Source organism: Ranitomeya imitator, chromosome 1 (assembly GCF_032444005.1).
Source record: "Ranitomeya imitator isolate aRanImi1 chromosome 1, aRanImi1.pri, whole genome shotgun sequence".
NCBI classification, from domain to species: domain Eukaryota; kingdom Metazoa; phylum Chordata; class Amphibia; order Anura; family Dendrobatidae; genus Ranitomeya; species Ranitomeya imitator.
This window is the reverse complement of record NC_091282.1, coordinates 385698705-385724800: the sequence shown is the minus strand read 5'-3', so window position 1 is coordinate 385724800 and position 26096 is coordinate 385698705.

Below are 26096 nucleotides of genomic sequence, written 5' to 3'. Positions count from 1 at the left end.
GTCCCTCTAAGCACCTGCTGTGTATAGCCGTCAGTGAGCGGTCCCTCTAAGCACGTGCTGTGTATAACCGTCAGTGAGCAGTCCCTCTAAGCACGTGCTGTGTATAGCCGTCAGTGAGCGGTCCCTCTAAGCACCTGCTGTGTATAGCCGTCAGTGAGCAGTGCCTCTAAGCACCTGCTGTGTATAGCCGTCAGTGAGCAGTCCCTCTAAGCACCTGCTGTGTATAGCCGTCAGTGAGCAGTGCCTCTAAGCACCTGCTGTGTATAGCCGTCAGTGAGCGGTCCCTCTAAGCACCTGCTGTGTATAGCCGTCAGTGAGCGGTCCCTCTAAGCACGTGCTGTGTATAGCCGTCAGTGAGCGGTCCCTCTAAGCACCTGCTGTGTAAAGCCGTCAGTGAGCGGTCCCTCTAAGCACCTGCTGTGTATAGCCGTCAGTGAGCGGTCCCTCTAAGCACCTGCTGTGTATAACCGTCAGTGAGCGGTCCCTCTAAGCACCTGCTGTGTATAACCGTCAGTGAGCGGTCCCTCTAAGCACCTGCTGTGTATAGCCGTCAGTGAGCAGTCCCTCTAAGCACGTGCTGTGTATAGCCGTCAGTGAGCGGTCCCTCTAAGCACCTGCTGTGTATAGCCGTCAGTGAGCAGTGCCTCTAAGCACCTGCTGTGTATAGCCGTCAGTGAGCAGTCCCTCTAAGCACCTGCTGTGTATAGCCGTCAGTGAGCAGTCCCTCTAAGCACCTGCTGTGTATAGCCGTCAGTGAGCAGTGCCTCTAAGCACCTGCTGTGTATAGCCGTCAGTGAGCGGTCCCTCTAAGCACCTGCTGTGTATAGCCGTCAGTGAGCGGTCCCTCTAAGCACGTGCTGTGTATAACCGTCAGTGAGCAGTCCCTCTAAGCACGTGCTGTGTATAGCCGTCAGTGAGCGGTCCCTCTAAGCACCTGCTGTGTATAGCCGTCAGTGAGCAGTGCCTCTAAGCACCTGCTGTGTATAGCCGTCAGTGAGCAGTCCCTCTAAGCACCTGCTGTGTATAGCCGTCAGTGAGCAGTGCCTCTAAGCACCTGCTGTGTATAGCCGTCAGTGAGCGGTCCCTCTAAGCACCTGCTGTGTATAGCCGTCAGTGAGCGGTCCCTCTAAGCACGTGCTGTGTATAGCCGTCAGTGAGCGGTCCCTCTAAGCACCTGCTGTGTAAAGCCGTCAGTGAGCGGTCCCTCTAAGCACCTGCTGTGTATAGCCGTCAGTGAGCGGTCCCTCTAAGCACCTGCTGTGTATAACCGTCAGTGAGCGGTCCCTCTAAGCACCTGCTGTGTATAACCGTCAGTGAGCGGTCCCTCTAAGCACCTGCTGTGTATAGCCGTCAGTGAGCGGTCCCTCTAAGCACGTGCTGTGTATAGCCGTCAGTGAGCGGTCCCTCTAAGCACCTGCTGTGTATAGCCGTCAGTGAGCAGTGCCTCTAAGCACCTGCTGTGTATAGCCGTCAGTGAGCAGTCCCTCTAAGCACCTGCTGTGTATAGCCGTCAGTGAGCAGTGCCTCTAAGCACCTGCTGTGTATAGCCGTCAGTGAGCGGTCCCTCTAAGCACCTGCTGTGTATAGCCGTGAGTGAGCAGTCCCTCTAAGCACCTGCTGTGTATAGCCGTCAGTGAGCGGTCCCTCTAAGCACGTGCTGTGTATAGCCGTCAGTGAGCGGTCCCTCTAAGCACGTGCTGTGTATAGCCGTCAGTGAGCAGTCCTCACACGCAGCAGCTCACTACACAACAGAGATACCACGCTGTCTGTGACGTCACAGACCAGGTGTCCAATCAGAGCGCAGCTGTACGGTAGGTCCGCCCCCTGCCCTGGATTATTCCCCGCCCATCACCAGCACAGGGGCGTGTGTGTGCGCGGAGCCGGCTGCGTCCATGTACAGCAATCTCAGCGGAATTACAGGCCAGCAGGAGGAGGGGGACCGCAGCTGCTGCAGCTCTGCTTAGGAGGTTTGTCAGGGACTAGTCATCATCCCTGTAGTAAGTTCTGTGCTGCCCATTATGTGCCAGCTCTGCAGCCATGAAGAGGAGGACAGATAAGAGCCCTGGGGAAACCAGCAGGAGCAACTTGGGACGGCGGAAGAAACCCCGAGATGAGCTGCGGGAAGAGGATGGCGACATGGACGATGACATCTACATTAATGTGACAGGTAGGAGCTGCCGGCCATACAGGGAGCTGCCTGCACTGACCGCTCATACTGCTAACGGTTCTGTGTGATGTCATCTGCATCGTACATGAAGACAAAACGCAACCAATCCGGATGGGGCTTTCTCTTACTATGCAGCTCTGAAAACAGAGCCAGGCTCTGATTGGCTGCTACAAGCTGCTCTTTATCTTGCACTAGTTTTGGGGAATGTCTTTAGTCAGCTGATGTATTAACTGTACAAAAGCCACAGTCTGCCCCTATGGGGGTCTGTATATATAGTGGCCGTATCGGGGGTCACCCCAGCCCCCTCATAGGATGGAATGCACATATTGAGGCGTGTGTGTATATTTTACATAATATGAGCTTCATGTCACGCATGCACGCGTGTGTGTATGTATGCAGGTTTATGTGTGTGTGTGTGTATATATATATATATATATATATATATATTCCTCAATATTGAAATTTTCTATGTTAACAATGGGCAAGTGATGAAAAAATCTAAGACCGAAATTTCCTAACACACTCCATCTAATATATAAAGCTGAATATGCGTGTGTCCGGGATTGGCATCTGCTCCGTCACAGCTACAGCCACAAAATTGTGCACAGTCAGGCCGGCCTCGCACTCAGCGTATAAAAATACGGTCGGTTATTTACGGCCGTAATACGCAGAAAAGTCCCCAAAATAGTGGTCCGTAGCTCCTCCGTAGGCAAGGTGTATCAGCGTATTTTGCTCATGGCATCCTCCTTATGTAATCCGTATGGCAGCCGCAAAACCGACATACGGACATAAAATGGATCCATGGGCTCAAATAATCGTAAAAACATATATACTGTATGTGTGTATATCTCATACAGCGCTAGATAGCTTAAAAACAGGTAATTCAATTGCCGGCTTTTCATTTCTCCTTCTCAAACCCGACATGAGATGAGACCTGGTTTACATACAGTAAACCATCTCATATCCCTTTTTTTTTTTTTTTTTTTGCATATTCCACACTACTAATGTTAGTAGTGTGTATGTGCAAAATTTGGGCGCTCTAGCTATTAAAGGTTTAAATCGCAGAAAAAAAAATTCTCCGCCAGAGTGGTAAAGCCAGTGACTGAGGGCAGATATTAACCCCTTACCGGCATCGGACGTACTATACCGTCCGATGCCGGCTCCCCTGCTTTGATGCAGGGCTCCGCGGTGAGCCCGCACCAAAGCCGGGACATGTCAGCTGTTTTGAACAGCTGACATGTGCCCGTAATAGGCGCGGGCAGAATCGCGATCTGCCCGCACCTATTAACTAGTTAAGTGCCGCTGTCAAACGCAGACAGCGGCATTTAACTACCGCTTTCGGCCGGGCGGCCGGAAATGACGTCATCGCTGACCCCAGTCACATGATCGGGGGTCGGCGATGCTTGTGAATGGTAACCATAGAGGTCCTTGAGACCTCTATGGTTACTGATTGCCCGTCGCAGTGAGCGCCACCCTGTGGTCGGCGCTCACAGCACACGTGCAATTCTGCTACATAGCAGCGATCAGCAGATCGCTGCTATGTAGCAGAGCCGATCGCGTTGTGTCTGCTTCTAGCCTCTCATGGAGGCTATTGAAGCATGGCAAAAGTTAAAAAAAAAAGTTAAAAAAAAAGTGAAAAAAATAAAAAAAACATAAAAGTTTAACCCCTTAAGCCCCGAGGGTGGTTTGCACGTTAATGACCGGGCCAATTTTTACAATTCTGACCACTGTCCCTTTATGAGGTTATAACTCTGGAACGCTTCAACGGATCTTGGCGATTCTGACATTGTTTTCTCGTGACATATTGTACTTCATTTTAGTAGTAACATTTATTCGATATAACTTGCGTTTATTTGTGAAAAAAACGGAAATTTGGCGAAAATTTAGAAAGTTTCGCAATTTTCCAACTTTAAATTTTTATGCCCTTAAATCACAGAGATATCTCACGCAAAATACTTAATAAGTAACATTTCCCACATGTCTACTTTACATCAGCACAATTTTGGAACCAAAATTTTTTTTTGTTAGGGAGTTATAAGGGTTAAAAGTTGACCAGCAATTTCTCATTTTTACAACACCATTTTTTTTTAGGGACCACATCTCATTTGATGTCATTTTGAGGGGTCTATATGATAGAAAATACCCAAGTGTGAGACCATTCTAAAAACTGCACCCCTCAAGGTGCTCAAAACCACATTCAAGAAGTTTATTAACCCTTCAGGGGTTTCACAGGAATTTTTGGAATGTTTAAATAAGAATGAATATTTAACTTTTTTTCACACAAAATTTATTTCAGCTCCAATTTGTTTTATTTTACCAAGGGTAACAGGATAAAATGGATGCCAAACATTGTTGTACAATCTGTACTGAGTACGCTGATAGCCCATATGTGGGAGTAAACCACTGTTTGGGCGCATGGCAGAGCTCGGAAGGGAAGGAGCGCCATTTGACTTTTAAATGCAAAATTGACAGGAATTGAGATGGGACACCATGTTGCGTTTGGAGAGCCACTGATGTGCCTAAACATTGAAACCCCCCCACAAGTGACACCATTTTGGAAAGTAGACACCCTAAGGAACTTATCTAGATGTGTGGTGACCACTTTGACCCACCAATTGCTTCACAGAAGTTTATAATGCAGAGCCGTAAAAATAAAAAATCATATTTTTTCACAAAAATTATCTTTTCGCCCCCAATTTTTTATTTTCCCAAGAGTAAGAGAAGAAATTGGACCTCAAAAATTGTTGGCCAATTTGTCCTGAGTACGCTGATACCCCATATATGGGTGTAAACCATTGTTTGGGCGTATGGCAGAGCTCGGAAGGGAAGGAGCGCCATTTGACTTTTCAATGCAAAATTGACTGGAATTGAGATGGGACGCCATGTTGCGTTTGGAGAGCCCCTGATGTGCCTAAACATTGGAACCCCTCACAAGTGACACCATTTTGAAAAGTAGACCCCTTAAGGAACTTATCTAGATGTGTGGTGAGCACTTTGACCCAACAAGTGCTTCACAGAAGTTTATAATGCAGAGCCGTAAAAATAAAAAATCTTATTTTTTCACAAAAATGATCTTTTCGCCCCCAATTTTTTATTTTCCCAAGGGTAAGAGAAGAAATTAGACCACAAAAGTTGTTGTGCAATTTGTCCTGAGTGCGACGATACCCCATATGTGGGGGTAAACCACTTTTTGGGTGCATAGCAGAGCTCGGAAGGGAAGGAGCGCCATTTGACTTTTCAATGCAAAATTGACTGGAATTAAGTTGGGACGCCATGTTGGTTTGGAGAGCCCCTGATGTGCCTAAACATTAAAACCCCCCACAAGTGACACCATTTTGGAAACTAGACCCCATAAGGAACTTATCTAGATGTGTTTTGAGAGCTTTGAACCCCCAAATGTTTCACTACAGTTTATAACGCAGAGCCGTTAAAATAATTTTTTTTTTTTTTTCGCAAAAATTATTTTTTAGCCCCCAGTTTTGTATTTTCACAAGGGTAACATAATAAATTGGACCCCAAAAGTTGATGTCCAATTTGTCCTGAGTACGCTGATACCCCATATGTGGGGGGGAACCACTGTTTGGGCGCATGGCAGAGCTCGGAAGGGAAGGAGCGCCATTTGGAATGCAGACTTAGATGGATTGGTCTGCAGGAGTCACGTTGCATTTGCAGAGCCCCTGATGTACCCAAACAGTACAAACCCCCCACAAGTGACCCCATATTAGAAACTAGACCTCCCAAGGAACTTATCTAGATGTGTTGTGAGAACTTTGAACCCCTAAGTGTTTCACTACAGTTTATAACGCAGAGCCGTGAAAATAAAAATTCTTTTTTTTTTCACAAAAATGATCTTTTCGCCCCCAATTTTTTATTTTCCCAAGGGTAAGAGAAGAAATTAGACCACAAAAGTTGTTGTGCAATTTGTCCTGAGTGCGACGATACCCCATATGTGGGGGTAAACCACTTTTTGGGTGCATAGCAGAGCTCGGAAGGGAAGGAGCGCCATTTGACTTTTCAATGCAAAATTGACTGGAATTAAGTTGGGACGCCATGTTGGTTTGGAGAGCCCCTGATGTGCCTAAACATTAAAACCCCCCACAAGTGACACCATTTTGGAAACTAGACCCCATAAGGAACTTATCTAGATGTGTTTTGAGAGCTTTGAACCCCCAAATGTTTCACTACAGTTTATAACGCAGAGCCGTTAAAATAATTTTTTTTTTTTTTTTGCAAAAATTATTTTTTAGCCCCCAGTTTTGTATTTTCACAAGGGTAACATAATAAATTGGACCCCAAAAGTTGATGTCCAATTTGTCCTGAGTACGCTGATACCCCATATGTGGGGGGGAACCACTGTTTGGGCGCATGGCAGAGCTCGGAAGGGAAGGAGCGCCATTTGGAATGCAGACTTAGATGGATTGGTCTGCAGGAGTCACGTTGCATTTGCAGAGCCCCTGATGTACCCAAACAGTACAAACCCCCCACAAGTGACCCCATATTAGAAACTAGACCTCCCAAGGAACTTATCTAGATGTGTTGTGAGAACTTTGAACCCCTAAGTGTTTCACTACAGTTTATAACGCAGAGCCGTGAAAATAAAAATTCTTTTTTTTTTTCACAAAAATGATTTTTTAGCCCCCAGCTTTGTATTTTTACAAGGGTAACAGAATAAATTGGACCCCAAAAGTTGTTGTTCAATTTGTCCTGAGTACGCTGATACCCCGTATGTGGGGGGGAACCACTGTTTGGGCGCATGGCAGAGCTCGGAAGGGAAGGAGCGCCATTTGGAATGCAGACTTAGATGGATTGGTCTGCAGGCGTCACGTTGCATTTGCAGAGCCCCTGATGTACCCAAACAGTAGAAACCACCCACAAGTGACCCCATATTGAAACTAGACCTCCCATGGAACTTATCTAGATGTGTTGTGAAAACTTTGAACCCCCAAGTGTTTCACTACAGTTTACAACGCAGAGCCGTGAAAATAAAAAATCCTTTTTTTTCCCACAAAAATGATTTTTAGCCCCCCAAATTTTTATTTTCCCAAGGATAACAAGAGAACTTGGACCCAAAAAGTTGTTGTCCAATTTGTCTCGAGTACGATGATACCCCATATGTTGGGGTAAACCCCTGTTTGGGCGCACGGGAGAGCTCGGAAGTGAAGGAGCACTGTTTTACTTTTTCAATGCAGAATTGGCTGGAATTGAGATCGGACGCCATGTCGCGTTTGGAGAGCCCCTGATGTGTCTAAACAGTGGAAACCCCCAATTATAACTGAAACCCTAATCCAAACGCACCCCTAACCCTAATCCCAACTGTAACCCTAACCACACACCTAACCCTGACACACCCCTAATTCTAATCCCAACCCTAATCCCAACCGTAAATGTAATACAAACCCTAACCCTAGCCCTAACCCTAGCCCTAACCCTAACCCTAATGGGAAAATGGAAATAAATACATTTTTTTTAATTTTATTATTTTTCCCTAAGGCTAGGTTCACATTGCATTAGGGAAATCCGTTTAGCACTAGCGGATTGCGCTAACGCAATGTCTTTTTAGGTGTCGTGTTTAGTGGTCGCGTTAACGTCCCCGCTCTGGAAGATCGGGGATCGGACCTCGGGCGCGCCGCGGACGCTGCAAGCAGCGTCTGAGGCGCGCCACAAAAGAACGGCACCTTGCTAGCGCGAGCCGAAAATGGCACGCTCTAGCGATGCGCTACACCCGAAAATCACATTGCTGTCAATGGTTGTGCTAACGGACCCGTTGCACGGCGTTAATTGTGACATTTTCGCCGTGCAACGCTGTCCGTTAGCGTTAACCCATTAACGCAATGTGAACCTAGCCTAACTAAGGGGGTGATGAAGGGGGGTTTGATTTACTTTTATAGCGAGTTTTTCATATCGGATTTTTATGATTGGCAGCCGTCACACACTAAAAGACGCTTTTTATAGCAAAAAAGTTTTTGCGTCTCCACATTTTGAGACCTATAATTTTTCCATATTTTGGTCCACAGAGTCATGTGAGGTCTTGTTTTTTGCGGGACGAGTTGACGTTTTTATCGGTTACATTTTCGGACATGTGACAGTTTTTGATCGCTTTTTATTCCGATTTTTTGTGAGGCAGAATGACCAAAAACCAGCTATTCATGAATTTCTTTTGGGGGAGGCGTTTATACCGTTCCGCGTTTGGTAAAATTGATGAAGCAGTTTTATTCTTCGGGTCAGTACGATTACAGCGATACCTCATTTATATCATTTTTTTATGTTTTGGCGCTTTTATACGATAAAAGCTATTTTATAGAAAAAATAATTATTTTGGCATCGCTTTATTCTCAGGACTATAACTTTTTTATTTTTTTGGTTATGATGCTATATGGCGGCTCGTTTTTTGCGGGACAAGATGACGTTTTCAGAGGTACCATGGTTATTTATATCCGTCTTTTTGATCGCGTGTTATTCCACTTTTTGTTCAGCGTTATGATAATAAAGCGTTGTTTTTTGGCTCGTTTTTTTTTTTTTTTTCTTACGGTGTTCACTGAAGGGGTTAACTAGTGGGCCAGTTTTATAGGTCGGGTCGTTACGGACGCGGCGATACTAAATATGTGTACTTTTATTGTTTTTTTTGTTTTTTTTTTATGTAAAGAAATGTATTTATGGGAATAATATTTTTTTTTTTTCTGCTTTATTTAGGATTTTTTTTTTTATTTTTTTTTACAAGTGTGGAAATTTTTTTTTTTACTTTTTCACTTTGTCCCAGGGGGGGACATCACAGATCACCGATCTGACAGTGTGCACAGCACTCTGTTAGATCGGTGATCTGACATACAGCCGGGCAGGATTAGAGCTGCAGCTGCAGCCTGATCCTGACCCGGAAGTGCTCCCTGCAGGACCCGGATGCAGCCCGGCGGCCATTTTGGATCCGGGGACTGCAGGGAGAAGACGCTCGGTACACGGTGAGCACATCACCGTGTACCGATCGTCTCAGGGAAGCCCGCAGGGAGCCCCCTCCCTGCGCGATGCTTCCCTGCACCGCCGGCACACCGCGATCATCTTTGATCGCGGTGTGCCGGGGGTTAATGTGCCGGGAGCGGTCCGTGACCGCTCCTGGCACATAGTGCCGGATGTCAGCTGCGATAGGCAGCTGACACCCGGCCGCGATCGGCCGCGCTCCCCCCGTGAGCGCGGCCGATCGCATATGACGTACTATCCCGTCCATGGGAATTAAGTCCCAGGTCACCTGGACGGGATAGTACGTCATATGGGATTAAGGGGTTAAATCACCCCCCTTTCGCCCCAATCAAAATAAATCAATAAAAAAAATATCAAATCTACGCATATTTGGTATCGCCGCGCTCAGAATCGCCCGATCTATCAAATAAAAAAAAGTATTAACCTGATCACTAAACAGCGTAGCGGGAAAAAAATTCGAAACGCCAGAATTACGTTTTTTTGGTCGCCGCGACATTGCATTAAAATGCAATAACGGGCGATCAAAAGAACGTATCTGCACCGAAATGCTATCATTAAAAACGTCATCTCGGCACGCAAAAAATAAGCCCTCAACCGACCCCAGATGATGAAAAATGGAGACGCTACGAGTATCGGAAAATGGCGCAATTTTTTTTTTTTTTTTTAGCAAAGTTTGGAATTTTTTTTCACCACTTAGATAAAAAATAACCTAGTCATGTTTGGTGTCTATGAACTCGTAATGACCTGGAGAATCATAATGGCAGGTCAGTTTTAGCATTTAGTGAACCTAGCAAAAAAGCCAAACAAAAAACCAATGTGGGATTGCACTTTTTTTGCAATGTCACCACACTTGGAATTTTTTTCCCGTTTTCTAGTACACGACATGCTAAAACCAATGATGTCTTTCAAAAGTACAACTCGTCCCGCAAAAAATAAGCCCTCACATGGCCAAATTGACGGAAAAATAAAAAAGTTATGGCTCTGGGAAGGAGGGGAGCGAAAAACGAACACGGAAAAATGAAAAATCCCCCGGTCATGAAGGGGTTAATAGCCTAGAGAGGGTCCGCGGTTATTGCCCCCCCCCCCCCCCCCCCTGGCTAAAAACATCTGCCCCCAGCCACCCCAGAAAAGGCACATCTGGAAGATGCGCCTATTCTGGCACTTGGCCACTCTCTTCCCATTCCCGTGTAGCGGTGGGATATGGGGTAATGAAGGGTTAATGTCACCTTGCTATTGTAAGGTGACATTAAGCCAGATTAATAATGGAGAGGCGTCAATTATGACACCTATCCATTATTAATCAAATAGTATGAAATGGTTAATAAAACACACACACATTATTACAAAGTATTTTAATGAAATAAATACACAGGTTGTTGTAACATTTTATTATACTGGTAATCTACCTGAAGACCCTTGTCACCAGGAACAAATGTAAACAAAACAAACAACAATATCCCATACCTTCCGACGATCAGTCTCGTCCCACGCTGCAAATTCATCTGAAAGGGTTAACTAATTTTACTAATTTTGCTAATGCGGCTGCCCCTGCCTGTAAAAACCCAGCGAATGAATGGAATGCAGGTGAATGACCTGTAGTTATCTCGAGTTGCGGTGATGCGCCCCCTGCTGGATGTCCTCATATGAACTCGAGCCTGGGAACTTTTCAGAACATTTTCCCAGGCTCGAGTTCATATGAGGACTCATATCATGTTGGGTTTGAGAAGGAGATAGGAAAAGCCGGCAATTGAATTACCGGCTTTTAAGCTATCTAGCGCTGTATGAAATATTAATATATATACATATGTGTCTCACTGACTTATATATATAAATATACCCCTATACCATGTGTAGATATTTATTCTATCTATTCTATTCTAACCTGTCAGTGTGATTTAACTGTACACCGCACTGAATTGCCGGCTTTTCTATAGAACACCGCTGTGTATTTCTCGCAAGTCACACTGCTGGTCCGTGTGTAATCTGTATTTTTCTCACCCCCATAGACTTCCATTGGCATATTTTTAGCGCAATACGGTGACAAACGCAGCATGCTGCGATTTTCTACGGCCGTAGAAGACCGTATAATACGGATCAGTAAAATACGGCAGATAGGAGCTGGGCCATAGAGAATCATTGTACCGTATGCAATCCGTATTTTCTGCGCCTCTCATACATCCGTAAAACTCGCTAGTGTGAGGCCGGCCTCACACATCTGGACCCCGAGAGCGTCATAGGCTATGTTGTGAGGCAAAATTTTAACCCCGCGTGTTCCAATTCACCAAACAATTTTGCCCCACAGGGAAAAAGTGAAAGGAAAAGTGTTGGAGGCAAATTGACAGCTGCCAGATGTGAACAAGGGGGACTTAAAGAATGAGAGCGATGGCGCCAAAGAGTATATACCGTACAGTTGCTAAGGTGGGGCCTCGACATGGGATACTCACCACACACGGGGATATGAACACACACAAAATGCGCCACACACTACCACGTGCTTGAACACATATTACCCTCAGCACACATTTCACCACAAATACACCAACCTCGCCACATAAAAGTCAAAACACAAAAGTCGCCACTCAAAACTCGCCACGCGCAGAACTTGCCACATGCAAAACTAGGCTCACGCAAAACTCGCCACACGTGCAAAACTCACCTCATGGAAAACTCCCCACACGCAAACCTTGCACACGCGGAAAAATTGCCACATGCACAAAAGTTGCAACACATGCAAAAGTTGCCTCACACAAAACTTGCACATACTCAAAACGCACGACACATAAAACTCGCCACGCGCAAAACTCGCCATGCGCAAAACTTGCTGCACACAACTTGCTACACTAACCTGTCACATGCAACTCGACACACAAAAAGTTGCTACACGCATGTCGCCACACAAAACTCATCTCACAAAAGTCACTACATGCATGTCACCACATGCAACTCAACACACACAACTTGACACATGAAACTCGCCCTAAAACACACACAAGTCTGGTATTATCCTTCAAAAATAAAAATCTGATTAATAAGCAGACAAACTACAATAGCAACAAATGTACCATATAGGAAATACGGCAGCTGTCAGTCACATGACCTGTCTATTATGTGTATGTGTGAGCTAATATATACTGCCAGGGGGGAGGGCTTCCTGTTGGCTGGGGATTTATCAGGCTGCCAATTTAGCTTACAAATACTGAGGTAAAAATACTGAGCAAATAACGTGTGAACGAGGTCTAATACAGGAGGAGATGGCATACAGGTACATACTATATACCTCGGAGATAACACACAGGTATATACTATATACAAGAGAGATGACACACAGGTATATACTATATACAGGAGGAGATGACACACTGGTTTATACTATATACAGGGGAGATGACATGCAGGTACATACTATATACAGGGGAGATGACACAGGTATATACTATATACAGGGGAGATGACACACAGGTATATACTATATACAGGAGGAGATGACACACAGGTATATACTATATACAGGAGGAGATGACACACAGGTATATACTATATACAGGAGGAGATGACACACAGGTATATACTATATACAGGAGGAGATGACACACAGGTATATACTATATACAGGAGGAGATGACACACAGGTATATACTATATACAGGAGGAGATGACACACAGGTATATACTATATACAGGAGGAGATGACACACAGGTATATACTATATACAGGAGGAGATGACACACAGGTATATACTATATACAGGAGGAGATGACACACAGGTATATACTATATACAGGAGGAGATGACACACAGGTATATACTATATACAGGAGGAGATGACACACAGGTATATACTATATACAGGAGGAGATGACACATGGGTATATAGAGGAGAAGATGACATACAGCAGGTATATACTATATACAGGGGAGATGACATACAGTTATATACTATATATAGGAGGAGATGACATACAGGTATATTGTATATATAGTAGAGATGACATACAGGTATATATATACAGGAGGAGATGACACATAGGTGTATACAATATACAGGAGGAGGTGACATACAGCAGGTATATACTATTTTAAAGGGAGAAGACATACAGGTATATACTATATACAGGAGATGACAAACATGTATATACTGAGGGGAAAATGAGGGGTGTGAGGTGAAAATGAAAAGGTGTGAGTGCAAAATGAGAGGAGTGAGGAAAAATAGTGGAGTGAACGGAAAATGACAGATGTGAGGTCGAAATGACAAGTGTTAGGGGGGGAATGAGAGGAGTGAGGGAGAAAATGAGAGATGTGAGGGGGAAAATGAGAGATGTGAGGGGGAAAATGAGAGATGTGAGGGGGAAAATGAGAGGCGTGATGGGAAAATAAGAGAAGTGAGGCGCTATAACTAACCACAGATATTTATTATGCCCAGGCAACACCAGGCTCTTCAGCTAGTTATGAATAAAATGAGACGAGTGTCACACATTCAAACAAGTGAATCCCTGCACCAACACCGCTATCAGTGAGGTCCGCAATGGATGAGGAACATTCTGCCCTATCAGCTCCTTTAGTACTTTCGGTCTATAGCCTTCCCAGATGTGCTCAATTGGAGACATGCACGTGGCGGCCACGGTAGCCCATGAAGACTGTGCCAGATGCTCACAGTAGTATGATCCACAGGTAGTCTGGCATTGTGTTCATAACCCGCTCCTGGGAGACTTTCATGTTCCCTCATGAAGAGTTCTTTACTAGTGATGAGCGAATATGCTCGTTACTCGAGATTTCTCGAGCACGCCCGGGTGTCCTCCGAGTATTTTTTAGTGCTCGGAGATTTAGTTTTCATCGCCGCAGCTGAATGATTTAGGCTATGTGCACACGTAGGAAAAGAGGTGCAGAATTATCTGCACAAAATCCGCATCTCCTGGCACAATCCGCAGCCGTGGATTTTGTGTGGAATTGATGCGGATTTTGTGCGGATTTTCTGTGGTTTTTGCCACTGCGGATTTTTAACATGGAGGGGTGCAGAAACGCTGCAGATCCCCACAAAAGAAGTGACATGCACTTCTTTGAAATCCGCAGCAATTCCGCACTGATTTTTCCGCACCATCTGCACAGATTTTTATTTATCCCATTGAATAACATTGTTCTGTTACTGTACATCACAGTGCGGATCTGCAGCGTTTCTGCATGGAAAAATCCGCATCGTGTGCATATAGCCTTACATCTGTTAGCCAGCATAAGTACATGTGGGGATTCCTTAGCAACCAGGCAACCCCCACATGTACTCAGCCTGGCTAATAGCTGTAAATCATTCAGCTGAGGCGATGAAAACTTGATCTGCGAGCACTAAAAAATACTCGGAGGTCACCTGAGTTTGCTCAGGAAATCTCAAGTAACGAGTATATTCGCTCATCACTAATTGTCACTTTTGTTTTTTTTTTCTGTCATATAGACCCCTCAAAGTCACTTCAAATGTGAGGTGGTGCAAAGGAAAAAAAAAAAGCTGGTCAACTTTTCACCCTTAGGCTAGGGTCACATTGCGTTAGTGCAATCCGTTTAGCGCTAGCGGATTGCGCTAACGCAATGTTTTCTATGGGGCTGCGGTCGGGGTCGCGGTAACGTCCCCGCTCTCGCAGATCCCCAATCTGCGAGAGCGGGGAACGGACCGCGGGCGCGCCTCGGACGCTGCAAGCAGCGTCCGCGGCGCGCCAGGAATCACCGGCGCGTAGATAGCGCGTGCCGAACATGGCACGCGCTAGTGAAGCGCGTTCCCATTAGCGTGAATGGGCGCGTTAACGGCCGCGTTGCACGGCGTTAATTTCGCCGTGCAACGCTGTCCGTTTAACGCGGTCCCATAACGCAATGGGAACCCAGCCTTATATCTTCGTATTTTGGTTCCAAAATTGTGCTGATGTAGACATGTGGGAATTGTTACTTATTATGTATTTTGTGCGACATCTCTGGCTGATTTAAGGGCATGAAAATTCAAAGTTTGAAAATTGTTACATTTTCAAAATTTTTGCCAAATATCCGTTTTTTCACAAATATTCGCTCATCACTATTCTTTACCTTTCACATGATCTGCAGAACAATCTCTAGCTATCATAATAATAATAATAATAATAATAATAATTTTTTATTTATATAGCGCCAACATATTCCGCAGCGCTTTACAAATTATAGAGGGGACTTGTACAGACAATAGACATTACAGCATAACAGAAATACAGTTCAAAACAGATACCAGGAGGAATGAGGGCCCTGCTCGCAAGCTTACAAACTATGAGGAAAAGGGGAGACACAAGAGGTGGATGGTAACAATTGCTTTAGTTATTCGGACCGGCCATAGTGTAAGGCTCGGGTGTTCATGTAAAGCTGCATGAACCAGTTAATTGCCTAAGTATGTAGCAGTAATGACACAGAGGGCTATTAACTGCATAAAGTGAATGAGAACATAATGCGAGGAACCTGATTTTTTTTTTTTTTTTTAAATAGGCCACACAGGGATCGTTAGGTTAATGCATTGAGGCGGTAGGCCAGTCTGAACAAATGAGTTTTTAGGGTACGCTTAAAACTGTGGGGATTGGGGATTAATCGTATTAACCTAGGTAGTGCATTCCAAAGAATCGGCGCAGCACGTGTAAAGTCTTGGAGATGGGAGTGGGAGGTTCTGATTATTGAGGATGCTAACCTGAGGTCATTAGCGGAGCGGAGGGCACGGGTAGGGTGGTAGACTGAGACCAGAGAGGAGATGTAGGGTGGTGCTGAGCCATGGAGTGCTTTGTGGATGAGGGTAGTAGTTTTGTACTGGATTCTGGAGTGGATGGGTAGCCAGTGTAATGACTGGCACAAGGTAGAGGCATCGGTGTAACGGTTGGTGAGGAATATGATCCTGGCAGCAGCATTCAGCACAGATTGGAGCGGGGAAAGTTTGGTAAGAGGGAGGCCGATTAGTAGAGAGTTACAATATCAAGATAAAAGTGAGACTAGTTGGTAAAGAGGAGGTAGGGCTCCATTACCATCTTGCTCACCACCAACACATGTGAGAGCGGTGCTGTGAGGCCAGTAGTACCCCTCTAGCTGGTTGTCTGGCTCATAGCCCAATGTTTGGAGGTGTGTGTAAACTTTGCCATTCTTATCTGACAAGACCATGAAGAGGCCTTCACGAGGGAAGGTCATACTAGTCCTACTCATAGTTACATAGTTACATAGTTATTAAGGTTGAAGGAAGACTATAAGTCCATCTAGTTCAACCTATAGCCTAACCTAACATGCCCTAACATGTTGATCCAGAGGAAGGCAAAAAAAAACCATGTGGCAAAGAGTAAGCTCCAAATTGGGGAAAAAAATTCCTTCCCGACTCCACATACGGCAATCAGACTAGTTCCCTGGATCAACGCCCTAACAAGGAATCTAGTGTATATAACCTGTAACATTATACTTTTCCAGAAAGGTATCCAGTCCCCTCTTAAATTTAAGTAATGAATCACTCATTACAACATCATACGGCAGAGAGTTCCATAGTCTCACTGCTCTTACAGTAAAGAATCCACGTCTGTTAATATGCTCGCGATCTTGCTGTGGAATTGCATAATGTATTGTAGGCAGACCCCACTAGTTTTCATTCCAGGTATAATAACAGCTCAGCATTACATTGATTTGGTAATGGAACCAGTGGTACGGCCATTTTGCCGTAAATCATTGGGAAATCATTGGTCAGCAATTGGAGCAGCCAACAACGTATCTTGATGATTTGAATGCCCAAGTGCATTCTGTGTGGTAGAACGTTCCTTAGACAACCATTAATAACCTCACTGACGGCATGTTAGCAACGAGGTTATACTAAGGCTGCCGTCACATTATCAGTATTTGGTCAGTATTTTACATCAGTATTTGTAAGCCAAAACCAGGAGTGGGTGATAAATACAGAAGTTGTGCATATGTTTCTATTATACTTTTCCTCTATTTGTTCCACTCCTGGTTTTGACATACAGGTATATACTATATATAGCAGGAGATGATATACAGGTATATAGTATATACAGAAGAAATGACATACAGGTATATACTATATACAGGAGGAGATGACACATAGGTATATACAATATACAGGAGGAGATGACATACAGCAGGTCTATACTATATACAGGGGAGATGACATACAGGTATATACTATATACAGGAGATGACATACAAGTGTATACTATATATAAGGGAGATGACAAACATGTATTTACTGAGGGGAAAATGAGAGGTGTGAGGTGAAAATGAAAAGGTGTGAGTGCAAAATGAGAGGAGTGAGGGGAAAATAGTGTAGTGATCGGAAAATGACAGATGTGAGGTCGAAATGACAAGTGTTAGGGGGGAATGAGAGGAGTGAGGGGGAAAATGAAGGGTGTGAGGTGAACACGCAGTCTATAACACTGCCCACGCAGTCTATAACACTGCCCACACAGTCTATAACACTGCCCACACAGTCTATAACACTGCCCACGCATATCCCTGTTAAAAAAAAATAATTAAAATAAAAAATAGTTACCGTATATACTCGAGTATAAGCCGAGATTTTCAGCCCATTTTTGGGGGTTGAAAGTCCCCCTCTCGGCTTATACTCTAGTCATACCCAGGGGTCGGCAGGGGAGGGGGAGCGGGGGCTGTCTAATTATACTCACCTGCTCCTGGCGCGGTCCCTGGCTCCCCGGCGCCCCAGCTTCTTCCTGTACTGAGCGGTCATAAGGTACCGCTCATTACAGTAATGAATATGCTGCTCCACCTCCCATATGGGTGAAGCCGCATATTCATTACTGTAATGAGCGGTAATGGTGACCGCTCAGTAGAGGAAGAAGCGGCAGCGCCGGGGAACCAAGGACTGTACCGCGCCAGGAGCAGGTGAGTATAGTGGGAAGGGGGAGCGCAGCGCTGCGCGATATTCACCTGCTCCTCGTTCCAGCCGTCGCTCCGTCTTCAGCGTCTTCTGCAGTGACGCTCAGGTCAGAGGGCGCGGTGACGTAATTAGTGCACACCCTCTGCCTGACCGTCAGTGCAGAAGATGCTGAAGATGGAGCAGCGCCGGAACGAAGTCAGGTGAATATTGAAAGTGCCGGGGGCCTGAGCGACTGAGAGGTGAGTATGTGATTTTTTTTTTATTTTTTTTTTTTATCGCAGCAACAGCAAATGGGGCAAGTGTCTGTATGGATCATCTTATGGGGCCATAACGTTTGTGCAGCACTATATGGGGCAAGTGTCTGTATGGGCCATAATCAAAGTTTGTGCAGCAATAAATGAGGCAAGTGTCTGTATGGGGCCATAATCAACGTTTGTGCAGCACTATATGGGGCAAGTGTCTGTATGGAGTATCTTATGGGGCCATAATCAACGTTTGTGCAGCATTATATGGGGCAAATGTCTGTATGGAGTATCTTATGGGGCCATAACGTTTGTGCAGCACTATATGGGGCAAATATCTTTATGGAGCATCTTATGAGGCTATAATCAACATTTGTGCAGCATTATTTTGGGCAAATGTGTCTATGGAGCATCTTATGGGGCCATTATTAACTTTTATGCAGGATTATATGGGGCATATTTTAATATGGAGCATCTTATGGGGCCATCATAAACTTTATGGATCATTATATGGGACTCCTGATTCAATATGGATATTCAAAAACACTTAACCTACTGATGTCTCAATTAATTTTACTTTTATTGGTATCTATTTTTACTTTTTTGCATTTACCGGTGTAACAGGGTCTACCAAGCTGGGGTACGTCTTTCAGTACCACCCCGTGTTTCAGGACGTCCACTCTGCTTTGGCTGGAGTCTGAATGAAGGACGCTGGCTGGAATTGCTTGGTTACATGGGCGCATATAAAAGATCACTGTTTCTCCATGTATTTCCAGTCTGACCACACTTTACTCACAGGACACAGAATATATCACACAGATACAGAGGGCAGGCCAATAGAAAAGTGGCAGGCCAGACATACATTACAATAGCTGCAGGTGGCCGAAGCCTGCCGATATTTACTGTGGGAATTACAAAGGTGGGGCGGATAAAAGGGGAATATCGTGTCCCCTCTGCCCAGGGGCTCAGCCTGTGGGCTGATGCATTAGGGACATGCATCTCACATGGAACCTATTATACATACATATAACTGCACAACATATTCTGGGTGCGGAGTGGTTCCGTAACGCGTAACACGGCTCCCCTTTTCAGCGACGCGATCGGCATACACAGTCTGATCCTTAACGGATCGGTTTGGGGATGACCGAAGTTTATGGGGTTGGTACAAGTTCCGTTTGTGGACTTAGTCCATCGGCGTTACCGTTTTGTTTGCCGGATCTGTAGTGGATGGTGAAGTCCAGAGGTTGTAGGGCTAAACTCCACTGCAGTTATCTGGCGTTGTCTCCGGAGACCCGATTAAGCCAGACTAGGGGATTATGGTTCGTTAGGAGGGAAAACTGTCATCCATACAAATATGGTTGCAACTTTTTGAGTGCCCATACTACCGCCAGGCACTCCTTCTCGATGGCCATATAGCTTACTTCACGGGGCAGTAGTTTCCGACTCAGGTAAGCTGCCGGGTGTTCTTGGCCGTCCGGTCCGACTTGGCTCAGTACTGCCCCCAATCCAAACATAGAAGCGTCTGTGTGAACAAGGAAACGTTTAGTTGGATCGGGTGCGGCCAATACAGGGGTATTGGTGAGGGCGTCCTTTAGTTGGCAGAAGGCTTCCTCACACTCTGGGGTCCAGGTTACCTGGCGGGGTTGGTTCTTACGGGTCAGATCAGTGAGGGGTTTGGCTACGCTGCTGTAATTGGGAACGAATTTCCTGTAATACCACGCTGTCCCTAGAAACGCCATGACCTGGGTTTTAGTGCGTGGGGTGGGCCATTTGGCTATGGCCTCAATTTTGGCTGGTTCTGGTTGCTGTTTCCCACTTCCCACCCAATGCCCTAAATACTGAACCTCTGCTTTGCCCACGTGACACTTGTTTGGGTTCAGGGTGATTCCGGCCTTGTGGATCCTGTCCAATACTGTCTCTAGGTGATTTAGATGCTCTTCCCATGTCGCACTGTAGATGGCGATGTCGTCCAGGTAGGCACAAGCATAGTCCTGGAGACCATCCAGAAGCTGGTCAGCCAGCCTCTGGAAGGTCGCCGGGGCATTCTTCATCCCGAATGGCATAACTCGAAACTGGAATAAGCCGAACGGGGTGACAAATGCCGACTTGGGAATAGCGTCAGGACTAAGGGGAATCTGCCAGTTGCCTTTGCATAGATCGATGGTGGTCAAATACTTTGCCCCCGCAGCCGGCCTAACAACTCATCCACACGCGGCATGGGATATGCATCCGTCACTGTTTTCTCATTGAGCTTACGATAGTCTACACAAAACCGTGTAGTCCCATCCTTCTTGGGCACTAACACTACGGGGGATGCCCAGGGACTATCTGACTCTTCAATGACCCCTAAACGCAACATCTCTTGTATCTCTTGTCGCATCCCCTCTCGTACAGACTCAGGGACGCGGAAGGGGTTTTCTCGCAGGGGGGTCTGATCCTGGGTCTCAACCTTGTGTTGTGCCAGGTGAGTGTACCCTGGTCTCCCCAAAAACATCCTCTGTCGCTGCCTCAACAACTCCTCCGCCTGCTGTCTCTCCTGGGGGCATAGGTCTTCACCCAAGTGTACCTGGTCCCATGTTTTAGACTGAGTCCTTTCCCCTAAGACATCAGGCAAGGGAAGTCCGGCTAAATCCTCTGCTTCAGGTGCACAGATGGCCACTACCTCTTCAGGGTGCTCCCGGTAGGGCTTCAGCATATTCACGTGGAACATGCGGATAACCCTGGGGGTGGTCACAATCGGCGACATTATAGGTTGTGTCGGCTATTTTCCCCACTACCTGGTAAGGCCCCTGCCATGCAGCTTAGAACTTTTTCTGCCTAGTGGGCTCTAACACCAGGACCTTCTGTCCTATTTCCATGGTTCGCTCTCTAGCCCTCCAATCGTACCATACGCGCTGGCGCCGCTGGGTCACCTGCATGTTCTCACGTACAGCCTGGGTCAGCTCCTGTAGGCAGTCCCGGAATTCCAGCACATAGGGTACAATAGGTACCCCTTCTATGAGGCCCTCCCCTTCCCAGTGTTCTAGCACTAAGTCTAGGGGTCCCCTTACCCGTCTCCTGTATACCAGCTCGAACAGGGAGAACCCCCTGTGGATTCTTGGGGCACCTCCCGATAGGCAAACAGGAGGTGTGGCAAGAATTTCTCCCAGTCCTTGTGGGTCCTGGTAAAAGTCCCAATGAGTTGTTTTAAAGCGTTCACACAACCCATTGGTTTGTGGGTGGTACCGGGCACTTCTAATTGACTTTACGCGACACAACTTCCACAGTTGGTTGGTCACCTCTGCTGTAAACTGGGTACCCTGGTCCGAGATAATCTCCCAGGAAAATCCAACCCGTGAGAAAACCTGGAGCAGGGCGGCCGCCACCATCTCTGCCAGTATGTTAGGTAACGCAACCGCCTCTGGATACCGTGTGGCATAATCTACCACTGTCAATATATACCTTTTCCCTGACGGACTGGGTTTGGCTAACGGCCCTATCAGATCGACCGCTACTCGGCTAAATGGTTCCTCCACAATGGGGAGGGGGCGTAATTTGGCCTTGCATCGATCTCCCCTCTTGCCAATGCGCTGGCAACTGTCACAGGTCTGGCAGTACTGACGAACATCATAGGTTACCCCCGGCCAAAAGAAGTTTTGTGTCAGACGATGCCTGGTGCGACTGACGCCGAAGTGCCCGGCCAAGGGTATGTCATGAGAGATTCGCAGTAACTCCTGCCTATACTTCTTGGGAACTACCAGCTGTCGTTTTATAGTGGGGCTCGTCCCTGTGTGGTGCTGCTCTGTGATCCGGTAGAGGAGTCCCTGCTTCCATATAAACTGTTCCCCTTCCAGTACCCCTCTCCCTTCCTTTGCCTTCCCAAGATATCCCTCCAATGAAGGATCTTCAAGTAACTCCCTCTTAAATTCATCTGGGGTGGCCCAAGAAATGTGTCTGGCTATGGGAATACGTGTAGGGCTGGGATGTCTTACCTGGGCCTCCTCTGAGTGTGATTCCGCCTCATCAGCTCGAGCTTGTCTCCTGGTGGTCACAGGATATGTCTCAGCCAGAGGGGCAACCGAGAAGGCAGACAACATGGGCCCCAAGTCATTTTCCAGCAAGACGTCTGCAGGCAAATCCTCCATCAAGCCGACCTCAACAAGGCCATCCCCGACTCCCCAGTTCAAGTGAATCCTGGCAGTGGGCAGTCGATGTATAGCCCCCCTGCTACACGGACTGCCACTGTCCGGTCCGTCTTCTCTTGGTCCCGGACGAGATGAGGCTTCACAAGGGTCAAAATTGCCCCGGAATCTCTTAGTCCCTGCATACGTTTCCCATTAACCCACACGACCTGTCGATGCTGTTGTCGATTATCTGCCCGGGCTGCCTGCACGGCGTCTACTTCATGCAGCACTTCCTCTATCTCTTCCACCCCTTGGTTAGTCGTAGCCCCCAATGCCGGGTCAGCTTCGCCTTGGTAGCAGTATACAGCAGCCCGGCTGAAGGTAGCTGTTCCCGCCTTTGGCCACTGGGTATGCTGAGTCCGGTTGGGACATTGTCTTTGCAGGTAGCCCAGCTGACGGCAGGTGTGGCATCGCGCCCCAGGAGTACTGTGGTAGGCCGGATTTCTAGCTGGTCCCCCTACAATCTTCGGTGGTTTGGGGCCCTCCAGGTCCATGGGCAAACCCCTAGTGACCATCTTTGATCTGGACAGCTGAGGCCTCCTGGCATGTTCATCGGCCAGACGAGCGGCTTCCTCAAGAGTCGTTGGCCGCCTGTCCCGAAGTCACTCCTGTGTCTCGGGGGTTAGTCCATTATAGAATCGTTCTAACAAGACGAGCTAGAGGACGTCCTCCATAGTGGTTGCTTGACTCCCTTGTACCCACTGTAGCAGTGACCGCCGTAATTTACAGGCCCATTCAGCGTGGGTATCGGTTACTCGTTTTATAAGTCCGCGGAACGTTTGGCAGTATGCCACTGGTGTCAGCGCATACCGGGCCAACATCACTTCTTTGATCCGCTCATAGTCCATACAGTCCTCATCAGGTACCGTGCGATAGGCATCCGCTGCCCGGCCTGTCAGCTTGCTGGCCAGAATCTGAACCTGTTCCTCCGGCTTCACTTGATGAAGGGCACATTGCCGCTCAAAGTCCTGCTGAAAGCCATCAATGTCTTCCCCTGCCTCCCCCAACTGTCGGTAGGCATTATATTGGATCTTTTTGTGGCCTACTGTTGAAGATACCTGGTCGAAGGCCAGAGCTCCCCCTGCTCGCTGACTCTCCGCTCTGCCATCTCCATCTTGGCAAGCTCCACTTTGGTCCGCTCTGCCATCGCCATCTTGGCTAGCTCTATCCTGGTCCGCTCGGCCATCTTTTCCTTCAGATCAGTATGCACATCAGCCATCACCTCTCGTATGATCTCTACTGCAGGGTTTGGGCCATAGAACGCCAGTCTGTTCTCCCTCTGGATTTCAGTCTCCTCCATGCTCACATGATGGCTGCTGTCGTGTTCCATGATGGCTGCTATCAAATCCGCTTTTGTTTTGTTGCTGGCGATCAACCCTCGGGCTTCCACCAGATCTTTTAATGTAGTCCTCTTTAACTTCTGGTAGTTGTTTTCCATTCATTCCTTTCCTCCTGTAGAATGGGTATCATATCCCACTGTCTGCCACCACTGTAACGGGGTCTACCAAGCTGGGGTACCTCTTTCAGTACCACCCCGTGTTTCAGGAGGTCCACTCTGCTTTGGCTGGAGTCTGAATGAAGGACGCTGGCTGGAATTGCTTGGTTACATGGGCGCATATAAAAGATCACTGCTTCTCCACGTATTTCCAGTCTGACAACACTTTACTCACAGGACACAGAATATATCACACAGATACAGAGGGCAGGCCAATAGAAAAGCGGCAGGCCAGACATACATTACAATAGCTGCAGGTGGCCGAAGCCTACCGATATTTACTGTGGGAATTACAAAGGTGGGGTGGACAAAAGGGAAATATCGTGTCCCCTCTGCCCAGGGGCTCAGCCTGTGGGCTGATGCATTAGGGACATGTATCTCACATGGAACCTATTATACATACATATAACTGCACAACATATTCTGGGTGCGGAGTGGTTCCGTAACACGTAACAACCGGTATCTGCCACATTTTTCAAGCTGGTGTTATAAAGTATTCTAATTTACTGAGATAATGACTTTTGGGTCTTCGTTGGATGTAAGCCATAATCATCAACATTAACAGAAATAAACACTTGAAACAGATCACTCTGTTTGTAATGACTCTATATAATGAGTCTCACTTTTTGTATTGAAGAACTGAAATTCACTTTTTGATGATATTCTAATTTTATGAGAAACACCTGACAGGAGAGGAATATGGTTGCTAATTATTTGAATTCTTTTACAGGAGACAATAGTTTCTGTGGATTGGGCCTTGCGTTGAGTATATCTGGTTTGGTTGAATTTAGATTCATTAAGGACTTTATTCTGGGGGGTGTTTATTGTTTAAAAAAATAAAATAAATCACAATGGGGTTAGTAATGGGGACGTCGTATAGACACCTCTCCATTACTAACCTCTGTGCTTGATGTCACCTGACAACACAAAGATGACATCAACCTCAATATTATCACCCCACTTTCCACCGCACCACGGCAAGGGGGAAAAACGAGGCTAAGTGCCAGAATTGGCACATCTTATAGATGTGCCGTTTCTGGGGTGGCTGAAAGCTGATGTTCTTAGTCTTGCAGGGAGTCCATATCCATGGCTTCTCCTAGGTTATTAATGTCAGCATGCAGCTGTCTGCCTAGCTTTTGCTGGTTCATATTTAGGGGGACCGTACCTCATTTTTTTCAGGGTCCCTCGTTTTAATAACCTGTAAAGGCTATGTATACAGCTGTGAGCTGATGAGTAGCCTTGGAATTTCCATGTTTATTAGCCCTTCCCGGGCTATGACCATCTGCCCCAAGCTGTCAGCTTTCCTTCTGCTGGTTAATAAAATGTCAGGGGAGCCCACTCCCATTTTTTTTTCAGATATTTATTAAATACATGCACAGTAAGATGCACTGTACTAATTATATATGTAGAAGAAGCCTAGCACTCGACTTCTGTGGAGGTGACGGTGCTAGTGAATGGAGCCAGTAGTCCCATCGATAATAAAATATATAATCACTGCACTCGTACTGGATAAGGTATGCTTCAACTGACTAATTTATTGGTGAAAAGTGAGGCGACAGAAAAAATTGTCGCCTCGCTTTTCACCAATAAATTATTCACTTGAAGTCAACCTTATCCTGTACGAGTGCAGTGATTATGTATTTTATTTTACTAATTATATATGTCACTGACCTCTTTATATCTATGTGGATATGTTCTATTTTGACGGGTCATGCTGTGATTTTATTGTATGCGGTTGCTGAAATGTTGGTTTTCAAGGTCATGGGTGTGTAAAAATCAGAATGCATTCACATGGTCCGAGTGCTGAGGTGTGTGGGTTTTTTTTTTTATTGGATTGCACTTGTCCATTTTCCTTGCAGAGGAGTATGAGCCCTTATAGATTGGAGAGGAAGAGAAGCAGGAAATCTAATACCATTGTAGAGAACTTTTGTCCCATTTCCTCTGAAGGGAACATTAACAGCTAGACAGTGAGGTATTGGTGGAAAGTTATGAATATTGGAGTTTGAACTAACCCCATATTTGAGATACAGATTTCGTGACAGACTCACTCACATCGCCGTGGGTTCACTAGAGTACCTCCAATTTAGTAACCACCTGATAGATGGTGTGAACTGGGTCATATCTGTGTAAAGATAAAAATATGACTGCAATGTTTAGCACCTGCAACACTCAGAAGAAAAAATATTG